Below are 24152 nucleotides of genomic sequence, written 5' to 3'. Positions count from 1 at the left end.
TCCTGAATACAGAGAGTTCAGTGACTGGTTTAAGTGCGCGTGCATGCCTTGTTAAGTGGTATCGTTTGGTGTAGAACCCACTCTTTTGATTGCTGTCCATGGCTTTTTCTATCATACATTGCTTAAGAGGAAACGGGTCAAGTGGTTAAAAACACAGAGCAGATGCTTGGGAACTGAAATGGGAAGTTGAAGACCACATTATGATGAGGTTTGACCACAGCCCGTTTCAGTTCTGCCCGGTTTCCCCTCATACTTACACACTAAACGTGTATGCTTCCGCCCGTCAGGCTCACTGTGCAGCAGTGGCCTGGGTTCCTTAGAGCGTTCATTTTCTGAGATTAAATTCTTCGTATTCAAGGAATAAGATTCCTTTAGATTTTGAATTTAACTGCATATTCTCTCTGACCTCTTTTTTGAAGATTAAATAGTTTCTGCCTTCTCCCCCATCCGCGTTCTGCTGCCTTGGTAGGTAGGCTGCTTTGGTTTCAAGCAGGAGTTGAAGTAGCCTCAAAGGCACCATTAGTCTTTTTGGAGTAAAGAGGGGAGAAGTTTTGTACCCAAATTTTTCAGACTTATTTTTACCTAGTCAGGAGTTAAGAACAATTTATTTACGTAAATTTTTATTAACTAAAAAAAAGAGTGAATCAGTTTTTGCTAATGAGAGGTTTTTATAGGGCTTAATAGCCCTCAAAAAATCTGTTCTGTTTGCTTCGTAAATATATAGTCAGGCATATTTAAGATGCACCCATTTTTCTTACCCACCGTTTTTTTCAGGGCTCTTATCTACCTGGTAACAGATACCCGAGGGTTCAAACTAGAATTTTCTAAATCAACTAACATTTACTATGCGTTTACTGTAAGGGTCTGGGGAAACCCTGGTGGCATAGAGGTTAAGTGCTCTGGCTGCTAACCGAAAGGTCAGCAGTTCAAATCTAACACGTGCTCTTTGGAAACTCTGTGGGGCAGTTCTGCTCTGTCCTGTAGGGTAGCAATGAATCAGAACCACCTCCAGGGCAGTAGGGTTTTTTTTTTTTTATAACAATCTGGCACTGTTAATTTCATCTGCCAAGACTGGAATATTCCTGGGTTTTATGACTAGGTCCCTAACAGTAAATGTCTTCCAATACTTGGCTTCTACAGTCCTTATTCCATTTTAATCCTTGGTCTAGTTCTGTCATAACTTCTGACCTGGCTGGGGAGTAAAAAGAAGAAAATGTTACTATTTAATAGCAATAATCTACCCTGAGTCATGTATTTTACTAAGTAGTGTGTATATTTCTTCGTTTAATTAACATAATACTGTAAGATGGATACTCTTATACCTCTTTTACAGATTAATTCATCCAACAAATGTTTATTACTATAGGTTAGAGATTGTTCAAGATCCTAGAGATAGCACAGTGAATAAGACAGATGAGGTCCCTGCTAAGGCACAGAGAAGCGAAATAACTTGTCCAAGGTCACACAGCAAGAAAGTGACAGAGGTAGGATTTATATGTAGTTCTGACTGACTCCAAAAGGTGCCATTCACATAACGTGTGTTCCCTGTGAGGTGGAGTCCCCAGTATTTCTTTGTTAAAAAGGTTCTTGATGAATCCAACAAAGAAATCTGTCTTGGCGCTGACAAACACACCTACCCAATAATGCTTTTCTGCCCCCCCCCCCCCCCGCACTCCTCTCCACCCATTCACACCTGGGTATAAACCCTACAGTGTGACCTGCTTCTGCATTTGGATGTGTTTGTGCTTGGAGGACTGAAAGAGTTTTGTTTGTTTCTTTGGCTTCCTGAAAGTTCCTTGCCCACTTGCAAGTTCTTTCTTGTAGCACAATGGTGAGTAATGTGGTGTTAACATTGTAATGTGTCACGCCAGTTGGGATTTTTTTGTTGTTGTTTTCTCCCAGTTCTCTGATGAGTATGTGAGTGGGGACTCTTGGGTCAGACAAACTTGCCTTCTGCAGTTCATCCAAATAGAAAGGGCTTTCTGTGTTCCAAGGACTAGAAAATAGTTTTTGAGGTTGGAAAGAATATCAAAATCCAATGTTTTCTATGCAGCTGAAATTGATTTTTTTGATTAGCATTCTAGGTTTATTCTTTAGTTTGTGCAATCCAAAAGAGTTTTTGTTTTAGATTATGACCATTATCACCATATGCCATACCTGGGATGAGTGGTGTTTATTCTCGAGCTAGGAGTTTTAAGGCACAAGCATTAAAAAATGCGTAGGACTCTGAGAGTAAGGAGTTGCTTTCCAGTAGGGATTGAGTTCCATCTGAGTTCTAGGAAATGGGTGGAATCAAGGATGCAAGTATTAGGACTATTTAGTATTGGGTAGTCAGTCAATTTAGTGTGGAAGATTCAGGAGTATCTGAGCATGGCTCTTGAGGCTAATGAGATGATTTATGTGGAATGTGTTTGGCACCCAATTAAAAAGAACCTATTGCCATCGATTCCAACTCATACTGGTTCTATAGGATTTCCAGGGTGCGGCTGGTGGGTTCAAACTGCTGATCTTTTGGTTAGCAGCCAAGCTGTTAACCACTACGCCACCAGGGCTCCGGTTGATTAGGTACACAGTAAATGTTAATTAAGGAGGTACTTGAATGTTGAGTCTTTCTAGGGCAGCTTCCTCATCGTTAAGTACTTCTTCTTTAGAAGAATATTTATTAATCATTTAACTGTGGGTAAAGCATTTGGGAAAGGTCTTGGAATAGCAAAGATTTATAAAATCAATTCTTGCTGAAACTGTGATCTTAATATTTACAAATTGGAGCAGTCAAGACTAGCGCCTAAGGGCGTGATTTAAAGGGAAATCTGTGATTTTGCTTTGCTATTTTATTACTATGCTTTTTTGATAGAGGTAACTTCTTGACCCTTTGGTAGAACTGAAAATGCTTGTGTTTCGATTCCAGTTAAACTGGATTTGATTTTTTTGTTTTTGTTTTTCAAAAGAATTTGTTGTGTCATATTTGGTACCTTATGTTTGACAGCAAAAAGGAAGTTAAATTGATTAACTGCAGGAAAAAGCTGGTCTGTTACTGAAAAAACAAAAACCTTGGGCCCTTTAAAAATTACAAAGTCTTGGACTTTCCTGAAACAACTAAGCAAGAAATATATCCTTAGAAATTGTAGTGCCTCAAGTATTACAAACCTGTGACACTGGAAAAATTCCAGAGTTACCTAAACCGCAGCGCTTTTGTTTTTTTCCTGCATAGCATGAACAAGGGCTGCTGAGGTTTTTAAATGTTAGTCTGTTGATCAATCATAGAATGGTAGTCAGGAGTTCTGCTTAGTAACTTCAAGCCTTGTTAGCTTTTCTTGTTTCACTCTGGGGTGAAAATTCATGCTTGCTAATTAGTTGATAACCACATCACAGTACATTTGCTTCTTGCATTACAGTTTTAACAAGTTTGGCCAAAACAATGAGTTTTAGTTAAAACTGAGATTGTCCCAACTGGATCCTTCAGTTAAAAACTGAAGTACAAGAACACCAAACTGATCACGTAAAGTATGGAAACACAACAAGCATATTGAACACCCTCTCGGAATTCTTTTAGTAATTCTACGTGGTATCTATATCTCCCAGTTTCTACAATATCAAGCATCTGTTGGAGGTCTCTCTGTAAATAGTGATTCACATTGCATACTTCCATGGTCAGAATCAACCCTGTAACAAAATCAGTCAGATGCTAAAGCCCCAGAAACTCTTTGTGCTCAGTGAAAGAATCCAGTGCTAAAACAGCATTTGTGCTGTCTGAGATACAGTAATGTCTCACAAGACAAATTTAAAATAATATTTCTGCCACACACCTGCTTTGGTAGTAGTAACAGCCTCCAGATTTTACATAAATTAGTTTAAAAACATGAATGGGTAGATAGAAACAGGATAAGGTATCTTTTTTTAAGCCCTCAATTTTAGTAGCTTTTAATTTTTTCAAGAAACTGAACCCATGCTCTGTAATAGGTTAGATATTTTATATATACTTTTCCAGCAGGATAAAAAAAGTAAACCACTATTTGAAGGCAAGAACATTTACTCCTCTCATTCTGTGTAAGTTGGAGCAGTGCAGCAGGTGCGTGACAAGAATATTATACACTAGATACGGTCCAAAGTCATTCCATTTGCTTGTTTAATGATGTTCAGATTTCATTAACCATTTCTTCAGTTTCTGCAGAACTATCTCCATTAACTGTGATCTTCACATCCTCTTCATATCCAGGAGGCATGAAAGCCAAAGCATAAGGGAAAAGCTTATGACAATGTGCTCTATATGCTTCACCAGCTTTTTTATAGTTTCCTAGGCTACCATCACACAAGGCTTCTAATACCTCCATACATGTCTAGAGGTTTCTGTTATTGAAGGATTCATCAAGTGTTGTTGCCAACTCTGTAGCTTGCTTCTGACTAGAAGAATCTAAATAATATACCATTTTGGCAGCTGATAATCTGTGTGGCAGTGAATCAGACTTCCTTGTCAGAAAAGTTTCCTTAAAATTTTTTGGATTCATTGCTCCAAAAAAGACAATTCATTTCTTGTTCTAATACTGTTTAAGCGTATCAGGTAAATCTTTACTTTTATACACTGCGGTACTAAAGAGGCGAATCGTACACTCGTGAAGCCAGGGATGACTAGAATCAATAGCAGATGCCCTCTTTACTGATTGTAGCATCAAAAGAAACCTTTCTTTCCTAAAGTAAATCTCAAAGGCAAAAAGATGAGTTTGTCTTGTTCTTCACCAAGTTCTTCAGTGGGGTTAAAAATTTAATAATTTTTTCCAGTGGAGTTTCAATGTTGGCCAGTTTCTTGGGGATAAGTTCTTTTGGACCGCTTGTTTCCTCTTCCTCCTCCTCATCTTCATCTTTTTCTGGTTTTTTTTGTTGCTTTTCTTTTTCTGTATTTTTTTTTTCTTTACTCCTGCCTGGGCTTTCTTTTCAGCTCTTCTCTGTAGCTTCTTTAGCTCTTTGCCAGACATGTTTGCTGTATCAGCTTCATGTTCTTTATTCTCATCTGTAAGGGGGCTGTCATGAAGCTACAAGTAGATCTCTATAGCAATTCTTGCTGCCTTGAAGTAAAATGGATGCTGTTGAAGTACATCTTCTAGTTTTAACAAGTCCACATAAGATCTAACGGTAATCTTCCTCATACAGTATATATGAAAGTCAAACAGGTCATCAGTGATTTTTGTAAAATGTCTCTCAATCTGGTGACATTAAGTGCTTCGCCAAATTTATTCATTGCTTCATAAGCCTGGGCACATTCTGTTTGGGACCACATGCGTTGCATTTCATTCGAATTCTCTACCGCCAGTGTTCCTTCTATAGTAAACTTTGAGCACATTTCTTTAGCCCCTTTAATCAGATTGGCTTTTAGCATGTATTTTGCGCACTCGGAATTGATAAATCTATCTGCACACTTGGAGTTGATAAATCTGTCTGCCGTGTCCAAGGCCTGAGCCTTGTCTATCCATCTTGCAGCTTCTTTAATATTTCCAGCATGCATATCTATTTTAGCTTTCATAAGAGACAGTTATATCAAAATAGGAGTACTTTTAACAGCAGTATTTATATATTCCAGAGCCATAGATGACTGACCAATTTTGTCATAATGTTGTGCCGAGTGGTACTGGACCCACAGTAATGTGGTTGGTGGTTCCTCTCTTCCATTGTCATTGGGATTAAATAACCAGTAGCTCTTATAGATACATTTTATAACCAAATATAATTCTTCTATGATTGTCACCTTTTCTTTATCTTTGTATAATGATCTCAAAGTATTGAAGACTGGTGGACAACCCTTGCTGAAATTCATCCTTAGGATCTTACCCAAATATTCCTTAAACTTATCACCAGATAAAAAGTTTAATGACAGTCTTCTTCGCACCAGTCCCCCAGGATATTTAGTCCAGGGCTACTCATAATTTTTAGTCTTTATAACGTAGCTGGCTTGAGTGCCTTTTCCAAACCTTTATAGTAGGCCCAGTTCTTAGGATTTCTTTCTTGTAATCCTCCATAAAATCAGTAGCATCTTCCAAACGACATAATTGTAACAGAAGTTCCCCTTTGGTTTCTTCTGCAGCAAGTTTATCACAAATTTGCTTTTCATAGGTACAGAGATGTTCTGGAGCTTCTTTATAGAGGCTTGCTTCCTGAAGAACTTGATTCTGATATAAAAGGAGTTCGCTATACAGCCATCCCTCATTTTATTGCGCTTTGCTTTATTGAGCTTCACAGATACTGCATTTTTTACAAATTGCGGGTTTGTGGCAACCCTGCATCAAGCAAGTCTATTGGGGACATTTTTCCAACAGCATGTACTCACTTCGTGTCTCTGTCACATTTTGGTAGTTCCCACAATATTTCAGACTATTTCATTATTATATCTGTTTTGATGATCTGTGATCAGTGATCTTTGATATTACTGTCGTAATTGTTTTGGGGTACCATGAACTGCTCGCACATAAGACTGTGAACTTAATAAATGCTGTGTGTGTTCTGACTGCTCCACCAGCCAGACGTTCCCTGTCTCTCTCCCTCTCCTCAGGCCTCCCTATTCCCTGAGACATGACAATATTGAAATTAGGCCAATTAATAACCCTACAATGGCCTGTTAGTGTTCAAGTGAAAGGAAGAATCCCATGCCTCACACTTCAAATCAAAAACTAGAAATGATTTAACTTAGTGAGGAAGGCATGTCAAAAGCCAAGACAGGCTGATAGCTAGGCCTCAGGCACCAAACAATTAGCCAAGTTGTGAATGCAAGGGAAAAGTTCTTGAAGGAAATTAAAAGTGCTACCCCGGCGAGTACACAAATGGTAAGAAAGTGAAACAGCCTCATTGCTGATGTGGAGAACGTTTTAGTGGTTTGGTTAGAAGATCAAACCAGCCACAACATTCCCTTAAGCCAAAGCCCAATCCAGAACCAGGCCCTAACTCTTCAGTTCTCCAAAGGCTGAGAGAGGCGAAGAAGCTGGACAAGAAAAGTTCGAAGCTAGTAGAGGCTGGTTCGTGAGATTTAAGGAGAGAAGCCGTCTCCATAACATAGAAGTGCGAGGTGAAGCAGCAAGTGCTGGTGTAGAAGCTGCAGCAAGTTCTCCAGAAGATCTCGCCGAGGTACACCAGCTCTTCCGTGTGGGTGAAACAGCCTTCTCCTGGAGGAAGACGCCGCCTGAGACTGACAGAGCTGGACAGGAGAAGTCCGTGCCTGGCTTCAGGCCTTCAAAGGATGGGCCGACTCTCCTGTTTTAACAAGAGAGTCAGCTGGTGACTTTAATTTGATGCCATTGCTCATTTACAATTCTGAAAATCCTAGGGCACTTAGGAATTATGCTAAATATACTCTTCCTGTGCTCTATAAATGGAAACAACAAACCCTGAATGACAGCACATGTGTTTACAACATGGTTTACTGAATATTTTAAGCCTACTGTTGAGACCTACTGCTTAGAAAAAAAAATTCCTTTCAAAATATTACTGCTCATTGGCAATGCACCAGGTCCTCCAAGAGCTCTGATGGAGATGTACGAGGAGATTAGTGGTGTTTTCATGCCTCCTAACACGGCATGCATTCAGCAGCCCATAGAGCAAGGAGTAATTTTGACTTTCAGTATTATTATTTAAGAAACGCGTTTTGTAAGGCTGTAGCTGCCATACGAAGTGATTCCTCTGATGGATCTGGGCAACGCAAATTGAAAACCTTCTGGGAAGGATTCATTATTCTAGATGGCATTAAAAACGTTTTTGATTCATGGGAGGAGGTCAAAATACCACCTTTAACAGACGTCTGGAAAAAGTTGATTCCAACCTTCGTGAAAGACCTTGAAGGGTTCAAGACTTCAGTGGAGGAAGTAACTAGATATGGTGTAAATAGCAAGAGAACTATAATTAGAAGTAGAGCCTGAAGATGTGACTGAATTGCTGCACTCTCATGATAAAACTTTAATAGATGAGGAGTTGCTTCTTACAGATGAGCAAAGAAAGTGGTTTCTTGAGCTGGAATCTACCCCTGGTGAAGATGCTGTGAACATTGTTGAAATGACAACAAGGGATTTAGAATATTACATAAACTTAGTTGATGAAGCAGCAGCAGGTTTTGAGAAAACTGACTCCAATTTTGTAAGAAGTTCTGCTGTGGGTAGAATGCTATCAAACTGCATCGCATGCTGTGGAAAAGTCTTTCATGAAAGGAAGAGTTGATTGATGCACCAGACTTCATTGTTGTCTTATTTTAAGAAATTGCCACAGTCACCCCAGCCTTCATCAGCCACCACCCTGATCAGCCAGCAGCTATCAACATGGAGGCAAGATCCTCCACCAGCAAAAAGATTCTGACTTGCTGAAGGGCTCAGATGATGGTTAGAATTTTTTAGCAATAAAGTAATTTTTTAATGAAGGTATATACATTTTTTTTTACACATAATGCTACTGCACACTTAATAGACTACAGTATAGTGTAAAAACAACTTCTGTATGCACTGGGAAACCAAAAAATTCAAGTGACTCACCTTATTGTGATTTATTCACTTTATTGAGGTAGTCTGGAACCAAACTCACAGTATCTCCAAGGTATGCCTGTATTTATAATCTACTTTATCAGAGGATATCTGTTGTGTTCCTAAATTCTTCTAAAATCTTCGCTGCCATTTCATAATTTTCTAATAAATGATAAGCAGTAGCATAGCCAACCATGATGCTCTCTGTACAGGTCGAAGCTGAAGTAATTGATATTTGAATCTGTAGTAAAGAAAGGTCCCTTAAGATTTGAAGATTGTCTTTATCCCATTTTTTTTAGCACATTTCTGTAACACTTAATGGCTTCATCATACTTCTTGTCTGACCATTGGAGAAGACCATAAATGTGCCAACACACAGGATTCTTGAAGTAATTTCTCAAACCTCTATGAATCATTTCATAAGCTTCTTCCTTTTGCCCCAAACAGTTCAATGTTAATCGTTTCACGGCCAGAGTTTCTCCATGCTCTGCAAATTTGGGGTTAGAGAAGATTTATTTACAGAACTTCAGTTCATTTCTATACTGTTTTATGTTCATAGCATTTCAAGATCTGCTTGAAGAGCCCTGGGTTTGATATTTAATATTTGAGATAGTTGCCTATGATGTTTCCATTTATCCTCTCTCCATTTTTTCAGTGAATAAGATAATATATCTGAAAGTATTTTGTAATACTATAACTATAAAAGCTAGCAGTTGTTGCTGCTACCACCACCACTACCAAGAATAATATTTAAAATAATAATGGGATAAGACTCATTTTTAGAAGTGTTTGTTTCCTGGATTAATTTCAAGGAGGAAGACTTCGAGGGCAATGGATATTTGCCAGATGTCTTGTGGCTTAATTGATACCTTTTGTATTCTTTACGGACAGGAGAAGGAAGAGCAGATTCTTGCCACCCTGAAAACTTGGCCTGGTGCTATGTCATCATGACGGGTTGCCTATACTACTTTGACCCACTGAGTACGGTGGCAAGAAAGTTTAACAGGATTTGTCATGTGTTTGGCCTTATGTGTATACAGCATATTTTACTAGATGTTTATCTGTCTACGTAGGAATACAGCATATTTTACTAGATGTATCTGTCTACGTAGGAAACAACACTTCTCAGTTTATTGTAAGATCAACCACATTCCTGTTATATGAATTCTACAATAGATAACAAAAAAGTATTGGTCCAAGACAGTATTTGCAAAGTAGTAAGATTAAGGGAACAGTGCCTTTGACCAAACTTTTTGGTTAGGCATTATCATCAAAAGCCTTTACAGTCAACTCCTAATGACAGGCATTCTTGTTTTGAATAATCCAGAAGAGAAAGTTTAGTAAATTTTGAGAACTCTCACCTTTTAAAATTTCCTTTTCGTTTTTTTCTGTCTCTAATGCCTGGCACTCAGTAAACCTTTGCTGAATAGTGGAAGTTAGCTGATTCCAATCTTGGGGTTTTCCCTGGAACCAGCTCATTTGATGAACTTGTAGAAATAGGGATGATGACTTAGTGGTTGATGTTTCTACCCCACTTAGCAGACTGCCTAGCACAGAGTGGGTCCTCAGAAAGCACTTATTGAGTCAGGAGGTTAAGGTTCATCAGGGGAGAACTGCAGTGACTTGAGTGCTACTGTGCTGACGGTAGCTTTCCTGAGAGGAGGAAGAGTTGTAGCTCTCCCACATGTAAACATGAATAAAGGTAAATGTGGGGAAAGTTACTGCTTTAATACTTTCAGGCTTTACACTTTTGGACCAGGAGAGTTAATACGTTAAAAGCTGGTGCTTTATTTCTCTCTTAGTTTTATATTTTGTCCTGTTCAGAATTTAGTTATGCACTGTGATTTCTTAATAATGTGTGAAAAGTATAGCTTCAAACTGTCAATAGAAAAGAAAAAAAATCTGTCCGTATTTCACATATAGTTTTGTCCTAACCTCTTGCTATAAAATTTCAGACCTTAGGAATGTGGTTTTAGAAGAATATTTCCAAATCTGGTTTGTATCTTTAGTGGGGATGAGCAAAACCAAAAAGATGATCTGATTTTAGCATGCCTTTATGATTTTCTTTATGATTTCCCTTCCTAAATATGGTTTTTTCAGTGACTTAATTAAATTTCCTAAGTACAGATTTCTTCCTTTGGTACACTTCTGCAGAAGTAAGAAATTTAGCTGGGTGGCAGGGAGAAAGGCAGTTTTTGTGGAAATCCACAAAGTACGTCACAGGAAGAATTGACAGCTAGAGATATATGTGAAGTAGAGCAAAGATTACTGGAATGGGAGTAAGCTGACTTACGTTCTGTATCCAGTTTTGCTGCTAGTTAGCTCGTGACTTTGGACAAGTTACGTAATCTTACTCACCTGGCTCTCAACTGTAACTTGAGGGTATGGAACAAAACGATCTCTAATGTCCGACTTCTAAAAGTCTATGATTCTAAAGTGTGAAACAGGGAAAATAGACTGACTTGGTACCTCACCACCAGGTTTACTCCATGTAAGACCCAAATGTGAAGTGTTAATGATATAAATATTAGAAGTGCGGACTCTGTATTCCTAGTTGAACTAGAATTGTCTGATTATATATATGTTCATAACTGATTTTATGTGCATAAATATAGAAGACTTGGTTGCTTTTAAAAGAAAAATGCTAGGCACAACTTATATAAATGAAAGAAACTCTAATAATGCTCAGGGTATCATGGGTTGGAGTTCCTGTTTTTAACTCCAACTTAGAAATAGAAATTTGTGTGTTTGTTGGGTTGACGGGGCCCAGGGAGTATGGTGGTGGCTAGGAAACTGTGCATGAACATGAATAGTGTTTTTAAAAGCAAAATATTAAGAGTTCTTTAGCCTTTGGAGTTTTCATGGCTAGACTGATTTGATTTTGCCGTAAGTCTCTGGAGAACTGATATGAACCCAGGATTCAGAGCCAGAATACCTAGGTCCAGGTTCCTTGCTAGCTGGGCATCATTTAAGCTTTGTAAGCTTCTCTGTGTATATGTGTTTTCCATCAGAAAAGAGTTTAAAGACCTCAAAGGGCATTAAATTTTTTTTTTCTTTTTGCTAAATGAGGCCATATTTGGGAAAGTGCTTTAAAAACAATTACAGAAAAGAGAAGTTATTCTCAGTGGACAGCTGTACAAATGTAAGTTATATTTATTCATATAGACCGTGGTTATCCATACCAGTGAGGTGAATTTGACATTTGAAACCAATAAGGAGTCCACAGGCCTATTTTAGATACAGAGAGCTCTCAATTAACCACACATGGAGTAGCATGAATAATGTAGAACCACACATATTAAGCATTTCCTATGTGTTAGGCCTGTTTAGAATTTTTTTTTTTCTAAAACCTTGTCTTAGTCATCTAGTGCTACTGTAACAGAAATACAAGTGAATGGCTTCAACAAACAAGTTTACTCTCTCACGGTCTAGTAGGCTCTATAAGTCCGAATTCACAGTGCCAGCTTCAGGGGAAGGCTTTCTCTCTCTGTCTGCTCTGGAGAAAGGTCCTTGTTATCAATCTTCCTGTGGTCGAGGAGCTTCTCAGCACAGGGACCCTGGGCCCAAAGGATGCACTATGTTCCCAGTGCTTCTTTCCTGGTGATATGAGGTCCCTGTGTATCTCTGCTTGCTTCTCTCTTTTATTTCTCAAAGGAGATTGGCTTAAGACACAATCTAGTCTTGCAGATTGAGTTTTGCCTCATCAATCTAACTGCCGCTAATCCCATTTCATTAACATGATAGAGATAAGATTTACAACACAAAGGAAAATCACATCAGATGACAAAATGGTGGACAATCACACAATACTGGGAATCATGGACTAGTCAACGTGACAGACATTTCTGGGGGACACAATTCAATCCATGACAAACCTTAGTTTTTTTTTTTTTTTTGAAGTGTAAGCTCACCATAATTAAAGGCTAGAAACTGTTTCAGAATGTCGTTTGTAATAAAAGTAGGTACACCACTTTGATTATCAGCATTTCTCTAAATTGGACCAGTTAATGTTCTCTCTAATTTTTTTTTTCTGTTTAGAATTTTTTGAAGTATAAAAGAAAGATACCAGCCTCAAAGATCTTAATTCTGTCTAGAATGTACTCCTGTCCCCCAGCTTAGTGAGCTCTCATATATTCGTCAAGACTCATGTAAAAGTTTGAGAAGCTTCCCTAACCCATTCAGGTAGCCCGGTGGCTCCTTACACTTATTCATACCCCACTGTGCACTAATAACCACACTGGAGTGCCTTAAAGGTAGGCCTGTGGCTTCCCTTCTGTATTTGTATCCCTGGGCCATAGCACAGTACCTAGTACCTGGTGGACCAGCTTGAATGAGTAACTAATAGTCAGATTGGAGAGATAAGATATGAGGATCAGGAAGGCCAACTAATATTAAAAAGTAATAAGGCAGGCAGGCCCTGGCTTATGAATGTCCGACTTAGAACTCATACTTAAGAACGGACTGCCATAAAACCTATTATGTTAAAAATTTGAGCTAAATACAATGGTTTGTAATAATGAGTGCTTGCACTACTTTGTGGCACTTAAGTGTTTTATTTGCATAGAAAGGTAAAGTGTATACTGTATACTAAAACAAAGCATTGACTAATGCTAAATAAGAACTGTATGTACCTGTTCTGACTTTCTTACAAATTTGACTCAAAGACAGACTTAGGAACTGATCTTGTTTGTAACCTGGGGATTGCCTGTATATGATAACAGCAAGTGCCAGGTGATTGTTTTCCCAAACTGGGCTTATAAGAGTTTAAGTGAGGTTTGTGTATGGCCAGGGAAGATGGAATTACAGAACTGAAGGTGGATAATTAGAAAAATAACAACAAAAAGTATTTTTCTTTGAACTGATTTATACAATTTTATAAAAGACACATTTCTTTTTCTAATGATTTTAGATTTAAAAAAAAATTAGTAGTTGTATGCTGGGTGGTAGGTGAGGTTAGGGAAGTTTATTTACCTGAAATTTAGGAAGTGAATTAATTTCTTATGGATAACTAAGAGCAGAGTCATTTGAATTTTTTCTTCTGTTATTTCTTCCCTTTAGTGGAAATTCCATGATTGACAGTGAAATGACCAATAGTGAGGAATTAAAAAGAAGAGAGGTTGTCAGTTCCTCAATGTTTGACAGTTGATTCTAGAGAAGCAGTGTGGTTAGCTGTTACGGTAGCCTGTTAATTTGTAGTTTTTTTTTTCCATGTCAAAAGTTCAGTAATCAAAACTTGCTCAAGTAGAACTTTTGTTTTTACACACTGTCCCTTGTGTTGTGGGAGAGTAGACATACCCTGAGCACATACTGTAATGGAGGTAAAAAACAACCCAGAAGTGTGCAGGGTGAGTAGGAGGAGATGTAAACATTCCTTCCAATACAAAAAATAGACAACATGCAGGCAGATAAGAAAATATTTTTAAAAATCTTTTGGACTTGGAATGAGTAAGGGGTAAAGGTGGGAGGTAGATTAAGACATTGAAATTTCAAGAAATAGTGTGAAATTGCAGTTCCTGAGGATTTGGAAATGATGAGCTATTTAACTGTGTCTGTAAATCTAGGAGAGGGCACTTTGCTTTTGCTGTTATTTTGAAGAATGATCTGGTGGAAGGTACAACTAAGGAAACCCCACTAGGACATTTTCTGCAAGGCTTAAGGAGTTGAAAGACAATGGAATGGGACTGATAGGCTGGGCAGCATCTCTCTGTGTGTGTGTGTATGTGTGTGTGTGTGTGTGTGAAGATTGGTATGTTGGAAACGGTTGTAGTATTGAAGGTGTTGTTTGGGAGGAGTAGAGGGGACTTTTGAAAGGAAGATACAGGAACTGTGTTGGGCTCTAGTGGACTGCGGAAGAGTGTGTGGGAGGGAGTTGAACAGAAAATGGCAACTGACTTTTTTGAGGATTTATGTGCCAGGAACTGCACTAACAGCTTTGCGTGTTGTAGGTTGTTTATTCCTCACAAGAGGTCTGAAATGCAGCTATTTTCCTCATTTGCCGCATGAAGGAACTGAGACACAATGTGCTTACGTTGCTTACCCATGATTACCTCGTCCTTAAGTGGTAGACCTGGGATTTGAATTTTGATTTCTCTGAATCCAGAGCCCAAAACCAAAAAAACCAAACCCACTGCCGTCGAGTCAGTTCCGGCTCATAGCCACACTATAGGTCAGAGTAGGACTGCCCCATAGAGTTTCCAGGGAGCGCCTGGCAGATTCGAGCTGCCGACCTTTTTTGGTTAGCTGCCAGAGCACTTAACCACTGCGGGGTTTCTGAATCCAGAGCCCATTCTCCCCTTATTATGGCATATTGTTGAATGGGCCTTGGAGTTGAGAAAAGTTGAAGCAGTGAGGGTAAATTAGTGTGGTGTATAGCACAAGTGTATGGTCTCTGGAGTCACATGGGCTGGGGTCATAAAAATCCTGGTTCTGCTACTTTTTATTTTTGTAACCTTGGGCAGATTACTGTAGCAGGTAGTTTACAATACACACATCTTAGAGTTGTTTGGAAGTTTAGATGAACTAACATGTAAAGGTTTCACACATATTATTTCCTTTCTCTCTCTTTTTTTTTTTTTCCGCTTTCAGACTCATTATTTCTGATCTGCAACATTTCTGTAGGTCCTTTAAAAAATACCCACTGCCGTTGAGTCGATTCTGACTCATAGCAACCCTACAGGACAGAGTAGAACTGCTCCGTAGAGGTTCCGAGGAGCACCTGGTAGATTCAAACTGCCGACCTTTTGGTTAGCAGCCATAGCTCTTAGCCACTACACCACCAGGGTTTCCGTAGGTCCTTTTAGTATGGAAAATTTTATCATACTCTCTTCCTTTCTAAAAAGGCCTTATTTTGTTTCTTTGAGTTGAAAGACCCATATTAACTAAAAACATTCTGCCAAGATAACCATTCATCTCTCCCTCCCACCTAATGAATTACGTGAAATTTCTAAAGGACCTCTGTCCCTCCTCTTTCTGCCTGTCTGGATGCCTTCGGACTGACATCATAGACATGGAGGAGTCTCTGACCTCTGAAAATTCCTACCAGTCTTCACCGTTGTAGTTTTCCATTGAGTTTTGGGAGGAGTTAAAGAGGACTCAGATGCAGCTCTAATGCATCAGCGGAACTGAGAGAGTAGGTATAGTGTGAGAATTTGGAAGCCGTGATACAATGAATTACTTCATACGGCCTTCTAGCCATAGTCTTTGTAACTCCAACCAGATGACTGAATGGGACTATGCAAATGAGGTGCTGTGGCCCACCTGGGGGATTGGATAACTTGCTAATAAAGTAAAAGTGCATGGCACTCTTGTGGAGGTGAGACCATGTAAATAAAGTGAATAGAACTCTAGTGAGGGTATTGGTGGAAACTCTGGTGGTGTAGTGGTTAAGTACTACAGCTGCTAACCAAGAGGGCGGCAGTCCGAATCTGCCAGGTGCTCCTTGGAAACTATGGGGCAGTTCTACTCTGTCTTACAGGGCCGCTAGGAGTCGGAATCGACTCGATGGCAGTGGGTTTGGTTTTTTGGTTTGAGGGTATTGGTCAGTTTTGCCATCCTGCTAGGCTTAAAAGTTGGAGAGGAGGTACGTCTGACCTCCACTTAATAGCAGTCAGCCTTGGGCTGTTGATCTTGATTCTCCTTCTCCCTTGTGGAGTTAGTGGAGGTTAGACACTTCTGCTATGCCACTTTTACAGTTGATATCAGAAGCAGGATTTGTTGCAGTGGCTCCAAACTCATGAAAGCACAGGAGTTTGTGAGAGAAAGGACAAGGGGTGTGGGAATTGAAACCTTTGATTCTTAGATGATTACTTTGGTTATTATCTGTAATGGCTGAAAGGAGAGTTATGCTGCTGCTGAGGGAGAAAAAGCTGCATCTGCCGTGGACCGGAGCAAAAACCAGGCCAGATAAGCTGGATAGGGGACCAGGGTCTACTGCTTCCACCCACCCAGAGACCCGAGGCCATATGTATATGAACGGGAAGATCGTCAAAGGGTGGAGAAGGAAACTGGAATGTTTTTTAAAAGGGTTATGTGTTCGTTTGAATGTACTATGGATATGGGGAGCCCTGGCAGCACAGTAGTTAGAGTTCAGCTGCTAACCAAAAGGTCGGCAGTTCAAATCTACCAGCTGCTCCTTGGAAACCCTATGGGGCAGTTCTATTCTGTCCTGTAGTGTTGCTATGAGTCGGAATTGACTTGAAGGCAACATGTTCCTCCTATCTAGTGTTGTAAAGCTGACCTAAATGCATGATAGAAATGAATATTAGGTATTATAGATTACAGAGAATGTGTAACTCTGCCTTCAGCTTTTAATACTTGATTGGATATGCTAAAAGGGGAACTAGGATTTGCTCTGACAGAAACACAGGCTGTTGGCTTGAATGCAGTAGCCCTGTGTATAGAGTACTGGGAGCTTAGGTTGAAAACCTGACCCCCACCCTGAACCTTTGGAGTCATGAGATTTGCATTTGAAAAGACATGCAGACCCACACAGAGCTATTTAGAGAGCAGGAAATTTGCATTTCACAGAAGGACCTTTAGGGAAAAAAAAACTACTTTTACATTTTGAGTTTCTCTGGCAAGTGGTTTGCCTTTGGGTACATTGAGTCAGGAAAAGTCAGTGCCCATCAGAAGAACCCCATTGTAGGACTGGAAGTTAAGGGGAGCTGGTAAGTAGACAGCTTGGTATGCTCATTTGTGGTGACCACCTGGGACCACTCAATGAGTGGAAGTGGAGGAGGTGCAGCAATGAAGAGACGGACTGAGTTTAGACATCTTCCATTGGCACCTGTCCATCTAGCCCATGGAGGCTAGTGATGAGAGAGAGAAAGGGCTGGCTGATCAGAAATCCAAGGAGTTGTGTGGACTCTTGAGCTTACAGGTGGTGCCCATTGACCTAGCCCATGGGGGCTAGGAATGAGAGAAAGAAGGGGCTGGCTGGTCTGAAGTGCAGGGAAGTGTGAACTCCTGAGTCTATGTTGGTACCCATTGTGACCTAGCTTGGATGGGTAGGGATGAGCTGACTAGAATCCAACTGAATGAAGAGAAACATGTTTAATACTGTTCGCTGGTGTAGACTGCTGCAATTTGATGACTTGTTCTGGACTGGACTTCGCTCATGGATGCAGATGCTCAAAGTTCCAACTGCAACAGAAGATTCTTCACACTAAGGAACATGCTTGTCTCTACAGAGTACTGGTTTGATAGGGGTGGGCAATTTAAACATTGGCTATCTAAAATGGAGGGGGATAAAGGCATGAAGTGGCTGGCTTACATGCTTTTGTGAATGTGCTTACACTCAAAATGAGGGGGACAAGGGAGGATCACCACTGAATAGATTCCTTTTTTCCTGATTGGGGGGAGGGAGGAAGATGCTGATAGGATTATATGATTCAGTTGTGAGTGTTGATTGTTAACAGGGTTAATTGTGATTGTAAAAACTAATTGTAGAAGCTGTAAGTGTGAAAGAGTAGACTAAGGGGGAGGAGCTGCTGAACTGGAGTACAATGGCCAAACTTAAAGCCCCTTAAAGATTTTGGTATGCTTATACCTCGTGAGGCTCAGAGGGAATAATCTTCTCTCAGCTAAATTTTATCAGAAAGGGTAAAGACAAGAAGAACTTTTGGAGAACCTGACGAGATCAGATGGACACCTGCAGCAGACCTGAATGGCTGGTACCTGAGTAACCTTACCCTGAGGACTCTTGGCCCTGCTGAAGGACTAATTGTTAATGACTGTTTTGGACTGGTAAAATGATTGGAAGAGGGAAGTTAATCCTTCAGATATGAAAGGGTCAATGGCTAGAAGAACCAGGGGGGCAGCCTGTGGTACAGTGAACTACTTAATATGGCCCTTCTAGCCATAGTCTTTGTAACTCCCACTAAATGACTGAATAGGACTGTGCAGATGAGGTGCATGTGGCCCATCGAAGGAATTGGATAGCTTGCTAATAATGTAAATAAGGTGCATGGCGCCTTGTGGGGGTGAGACCGTGCAAATAAGGTGTATGGAGCCTTAATGAGAGGTTTGGTCAGTTTTGCTATCCCGCTAGGCCTAACGGTTGGAGAGGAGGTATGTCTGACCTCCACCTCATAGCAGTCAGTCTTGGGCTGTTGATCTTGATTGTCCTTCCCCCTTGTGAAGTTGGAGGAGGTGAGACACCTCTGCCACCCCATTTTCACAGAAGCGTTGGGAGATACTGTAGACACGGGAACGTAGGGTCCGTAGTTTCTCAGACATTTTAGTACAGCTCTGTAATCTACAACAAATAATTAATTTCGGGTCATTTCTCTCTGTTATTAAGTAGTTGAGCACTCAGAGCATGCAGACTGATTTTAATATTAGTCTGAGCTAAACTTGTTTAGGAAGAGAAATCTATTGCAAGTAAAATCACTCAACGATCTTCATCACATGTCTTTTAGATGAGCCACTGGCTTAGTTTTATCTGTGTAAACACTGATTTGCCTGTGTAGTACTGTACAAATACAATTCAGTTCATCTGAACAAAAATCTGAGCATTTACTAGGTGCTTGGATACTAGCGATACTTATGCCCATATCCCTGCTTAAACCCTTCAGTGACTTCCAGTTGCATTTAGTATAAACTCTAGTCTTTAACAGGGTCTATTAGACTTTCTCTTTAGGCTCATTTTGCACAATTCTTACCTCTGTTCTTCCTGTCACAGGACTTTGATGTATGTTTCCTCTGGTTGGAGCATCTTCCTTTCCTAATTTCCCTAACCAGTCTCTACTCATTCTTCATTTCTTAGATTAAACATTACTTCCTTGGGGGAACCTTTCCTGATTCCCTATTAGTCCCCCAACCCCAACATCTCCATATTATAATTGTGAAATCTTATGTCCCCCCCCGCCCCCCGCTGCCATACTGGAACTTTGTGAAGATAGGTATTGTGTCTAGTTCACTGTTGTGTTCCTAATCCTGAGTATAGTGCCTAATATATAGTAGGCACTTGTCTTAGTTACCTAGTGTTGCTATAACAGAAATACCACAAAGTGGATGGCTTTAACAAAGAGAAATTTATTCTCTCACAGTCTAGGAGGCTGGAAATCCAAATTCAGGGCACCAGCTCCAGGGGAAGACTCTCTCTCTCTGTTGACTCAAGGGGAAGGTCTTTGTCATCAGTCTTCCCCTGGTCTAGGAGCTTCTGAGCTCAGGGACCCTGGGTGGTAGGAGGTCCCTCTATCTCTCTGCTGCTTTTCTCTCCTTTCATGTCTTATAGAAAGTGATGTAGGCCACACCTCAGGGAAACTCCCCTTAGATCAGAGATATGACCTAAGTAAGGGTATTGCATCCCATCCTAATCCTCTTTAACATAACCTAATCTTGTCTCATTAACCACAGACAGAGATTAGGATTTACAACACACAGGAAAATTACATCAAATCACAAAATAGAGGACAACCACACAATACTGGAAATCATGGCCTTACCAAGTTGACACATATTTTTGGGGGGCACAATTCAATCCATGACAGCACTTCATGAATTTTTGTTGGATTAATGAGTAAGGTGGTCAAGGCATTGGATATCTTAATGAGGTGAGAAAACAGATTTAGTGATAAAGAGGGGAAATCGGAAGAAGAGGTTGTGGCCAGGGTAAAATTTTGGAGTTTAAGACTTAGAGGTGGAATGGTTCTAGGAGATGGTAGAGTCCAGGACTGAGTCATTAAAGTGGAATGGATGTGGAGGTCTTTGCATTTGATGAGAGTGTCAAACTCTAAGGCAGAAATGTTGGGTAAATTGTGGAGGTGGATGTTGAAATTGCTCAGGAAGATGGTAGGATTTGAAATGAGGAAAATACAAAGCAGGCGCCTAAGTATGTAATAAACGTGAGAGATAGATGCAGCCTTTTCCTATGGTGAAATAATTAAATGGATGAGAATCAGTGCAGTTCTGGGAATTGATAACGCCCTTGTCCCTTGGGAGGCAATGTGGTACAGTAGAACATGAATTCAGAATGTCTGGGTTCAGATTTTGAGCAACCTACCTAACTTTTCAAGACTTGTTTGTTTCTCTGTAAAATGTGACTCAAAATGGGAGAAGGTTTGCTGCAGGGTTGTATCCTTTCACCTTACTTGTTCAATCTGCATTCCAAACAAATAATTCAAGAAGCCAGACTACATGAAGAAGAATGCAGCTCAGGGTTGGAGCAAAGACTCATTAATGACCTTTGATATACAGATGACACAACTTCGGTTGCCAAAAATGAAGATGACCTGAAGCACTTACCGATGAAGGTCAAAGACTACAGCCTCCAGTATGGATTACACCTGGACATGGAGAAAATGAAAATCCTCACAATTGGACTGATGAACATCATGATGAATGGAGAAAAGAATTGAAGTTGTCAGTGATTTCATTCAACTTGGATCAACAGTTAACTTGCATGGAAGCAGCAGTCAAGAAATCAAACAACGTATTGCATTGGGCAAATCTGCTGCAAAAAAACCTCTTTAAAGTTTTAAAAAGCAAAAATGTCACTTTGATGACTAAGGCATGCCTGACCTGAGCCATGGTCTTTGCAGTCACCTCATATGCATGTGAAAACTGGACAGTGAAAGAGGAAGACAGAAGAATTGAAGCATTTGAATTGTGGTATGAGTGAAGAGTATCGAATATACCATAGACTACCAGAAGAACGAACAAATCTGTCTTAGAAGAAACACAATCAAAATTCTCCTTTAGAAGCAAGGATGGCAGTGCTTTGACTCGCTTACTTTGGACACATCAATGAAAGACCAATAGCTGGAAAAGGACAACATGTTTGGTAAAGTAGAGGGTCAGCAAAAAAGCCTCAGTGAATTAGATTGACACAACAGCTGAGACAATGGACTCAAACATACCAACAATCGTGACGATGGCACAGGATCAGACAGTATTTTGTTCCATTATGCATAAGGTCATCTCCGTGAGTCAGACTGACTCACCAGCGAGTAACAACAACGTTTGCAAAATGAGAATAATGAGACCTGCTGCAGGAGTTTTGTTGATAATAAGATAGCATTTTTGAAAGTCTTTGATATTAACCTGTTAGTTTTTATTCTCGATTGCTGTTAACACTTCAGGAGGCCATGAAAGTGAAAGTAAGGATGGGAAACAAAGATAGCAGCAGAAGTCAATTTTGAACAAGACATTTATTTAGCATGTTGAGTTTATAATACAGGGCCAACGTATGGAAAATGTGCATACAAATATTTATGAATGAATACAGGTACAAAGAGGTACTGAAATAGGGATGGATTGTGTAAAATAAAGACCACTGGCTGGCTCACGATAGCATTGCTGTGTTGATGTGCAACAAATTTTTATGTAAAGAACTGCTTTAGCTAATTGTTTTCGTTGAAAATTCCATCTTGCCTGGGAATAAATTTTATTCTAGAGAAAAGATTAAGGACCAGTGTGTGAAAGTTACGGAGAAGGGGGTTAGCAAACAGCTTTTGATTTAGTTTAGAAGAGTTTTCTGGTAATTAGAGCTTTTTAGAGCTATCCGACAAAATATACATCATGATAAAGTAATTGGTTCCCCATAAAAGCGTATATTCAAACGAAGACTGGATGGTTTATCTGTTAGGATTCTTGCATGGGGTTGGGCATTGGATTAAATAATTGCTAAAGTTCCTTCCATTTGGAGGATTGGAGGATTTTTACGTGCCCATACACTATGCTGAGTGCCACCACCGTTTTATTTAAAAGGTCGAAAGCAAGTGTTTTTTTTTTTTTTTTTCTTTCTCTCTCTCTGTGTGCTGGAACAGAGCCAAGTTACTGAGTTTTAGTCATTGGCTTGGGTATCCCCATTTGGAGTTTGAGAAGCTCAAGCCAGGTGTTGGTAGTGATGTAACAAAAGCTGCTGTCCTCACCTGTTGGGTGAGGTTAGGTTGGAGTCCATGGCATGTACCTGGAAATACCAAATACAAGCTTGTGCTGTCAAGAAGTTTGGTTTAGTGCTTGGAATTTTAGTTAATGAGAAAGTCATTATAGACAATGCCAGACCTCTAAATTTCTTTTTTGAAATGCGTGACCAACTGTTGACATGGGAGATCTGTGATGCCATGCATTGATGGATCTCATTGGCCAGTGTCTGTTTGGGAAATTGCTTACATGCCTGTGGCTTAATCAATTCTTCTGTCTTCTGCTGAGCACCTTTTTGCTAATTGTTTTTTATTTGGTTATTGTATATTTCCCACATTCTCTTGCAGAAAGTTATTAAAGTGGTTTTACTGTTCCTTTGCATGTCTTTTGGAGAGAAGAATGAAATTCATTTTGTAGCTATCTCTTGGTTTTGGATTTTTCATACGATTAAGTTATTTGAGCTGCTATCATTTCCTGTGACCTAAGACAGTGACTAAAATGGGCTTGGAGAAGGACTCTTTGCTTGTGTTAGGGAAGGAAAAGCCATTTGTTCACCTGTGAATTCTAAAAGAATTTAATTGTTAAGTATCAAGTCTAAGAAACTGATTTAATAACTTGACATTTTGAATTTGAGATATCTTAGGCTAAAATTCTCAATGTTTTAGCACTTTCTGACAGTTGTGATATTGAAACTGAAGTAAATTAAACATTAATAAAATCTAGACTGAAAGAGAATGTGACGATCATAGCTTATGGGGCTGTAATGAACTGAAATTTTTCATTTTTTAAACCTGGAAAGTTATAACCAAAACTCTGTAAGTGCAAGTAATTTGACCAGTCACTCAACTAGTTGGGCAATTCACAGGTAACGGTTAAAATGTTATATATGGTAAAATGGTAGTGGGAGTAATGACAGTATGGTAGATGCCTCTTTGGAAAAGAATTTTTAAAACTGAGACCTTTAAAAATGTGGTATGAAGTCCTCTAGAATTTCTGATCTGCTAAGATTCCCATTGATTGGTTTGGTGGCTGCCGATGTGGAGGCTCACTTAGTCATCTATTCATCAGGCATGTATTGACTGCCTCCTGCGTTGTGGGTGCTATGCTAGATGCTAGGGCTACAAATACGCATAAAGCACGTCCCTGTATGCATGAATCTCCTGTACTAGTAGACCAGTACAAGAGGAATACTTTGTACTTTGCCACCTCCCTCAAAAAAAAATCCAGTGTTTAGTAATCAAGTTAGTGACCTGTTGGTTTTATAACTCATAGAGCTTTACTGTTTGTTTATTCTAAGGAATGCCAAAAATCAGGGTCTGATCATACCACGAAACAAACTGTATGCTGGAATAGAGGGAAGTGTGAAGGAAAAAGTATCTGGGAGTCACCCTAGACTTCTGGTTATTTCGGAGGAGATGTTTCTGAAGAGACAGTCATCTCTTGCAGGGGGTTGGTGGGTTTGGTAGGGTAGGTGTGTACCTAGTGACTTTCTGAACAAGTCCTCTTCTACAGAGAATTGTAAACCTGTCTGAGGTAGCAAAATTTGGTTAGAGATTGTTCTCATTTGGGACTGCTAATCTCAGAGGAATGTGACTGGGTGCCAGACTGTCAAGTCAGGGACATAGTCTTCGGCAAAGTCCAGTCTGAAAGAAGAGCTATTTTTCAGGTGCACTTATTTGGCAGTCATTTGTCCTGGGTGGGGAATAGGCATGTTTGGGGTAGGCATGTTCCTCAGTTCATGAAATTAGTGGACAAAGATTGACTTTTTTCTTACAAACCTATGGGATCCCCACTCTGCTC

General features: G+C 39.8%; 1 protein-coding gene and 2 pseudogenes across 1 annotated transcript in view; 1 reads left to right on the top strand and 2 right to left on the bottom strand.

The window, feature by feature from the left end:
- Positions 1 to 24152, top strand: part of OTUD7B (OTU deubiquitinase 7B) — a 60097-nt gene that overhangs the window by 13851 nt on the left and 22094 nt on the right. The window lies entirely within an intron of this gene.
- Positions 4949 to 6456, bottom strand: LOC135230553 (N-alpha-acetyltransferase 15, NatA auxiliary subunit-like; annotated as a pseudogene).
- Positions 7858 to 14527, bottom strand: LOC100653550 (N-alpha-acetyltransferase 15, NatA auxiliary subunit-like; annotated as a pseudogene).

The sequence above is a fragment of the Loxodonta africana genome, chromosome 3 (assembly GCF_030014295.1).
Source record: "Loxodonta africana isolate mLoxAfr1 chromosome 3, mLoxAfr1.hap2, whole genome shotgun sequence".
NCBI classification, from domain to species: Eukaryota; Metazoa; Chordata; class Mammalia; order Proboscidea; family Elephantidae; genus Loxodonta; species Loxodonta africana.
This window is presented reverse-complemented; position numbering and strand designations above follow the sequence as displayed.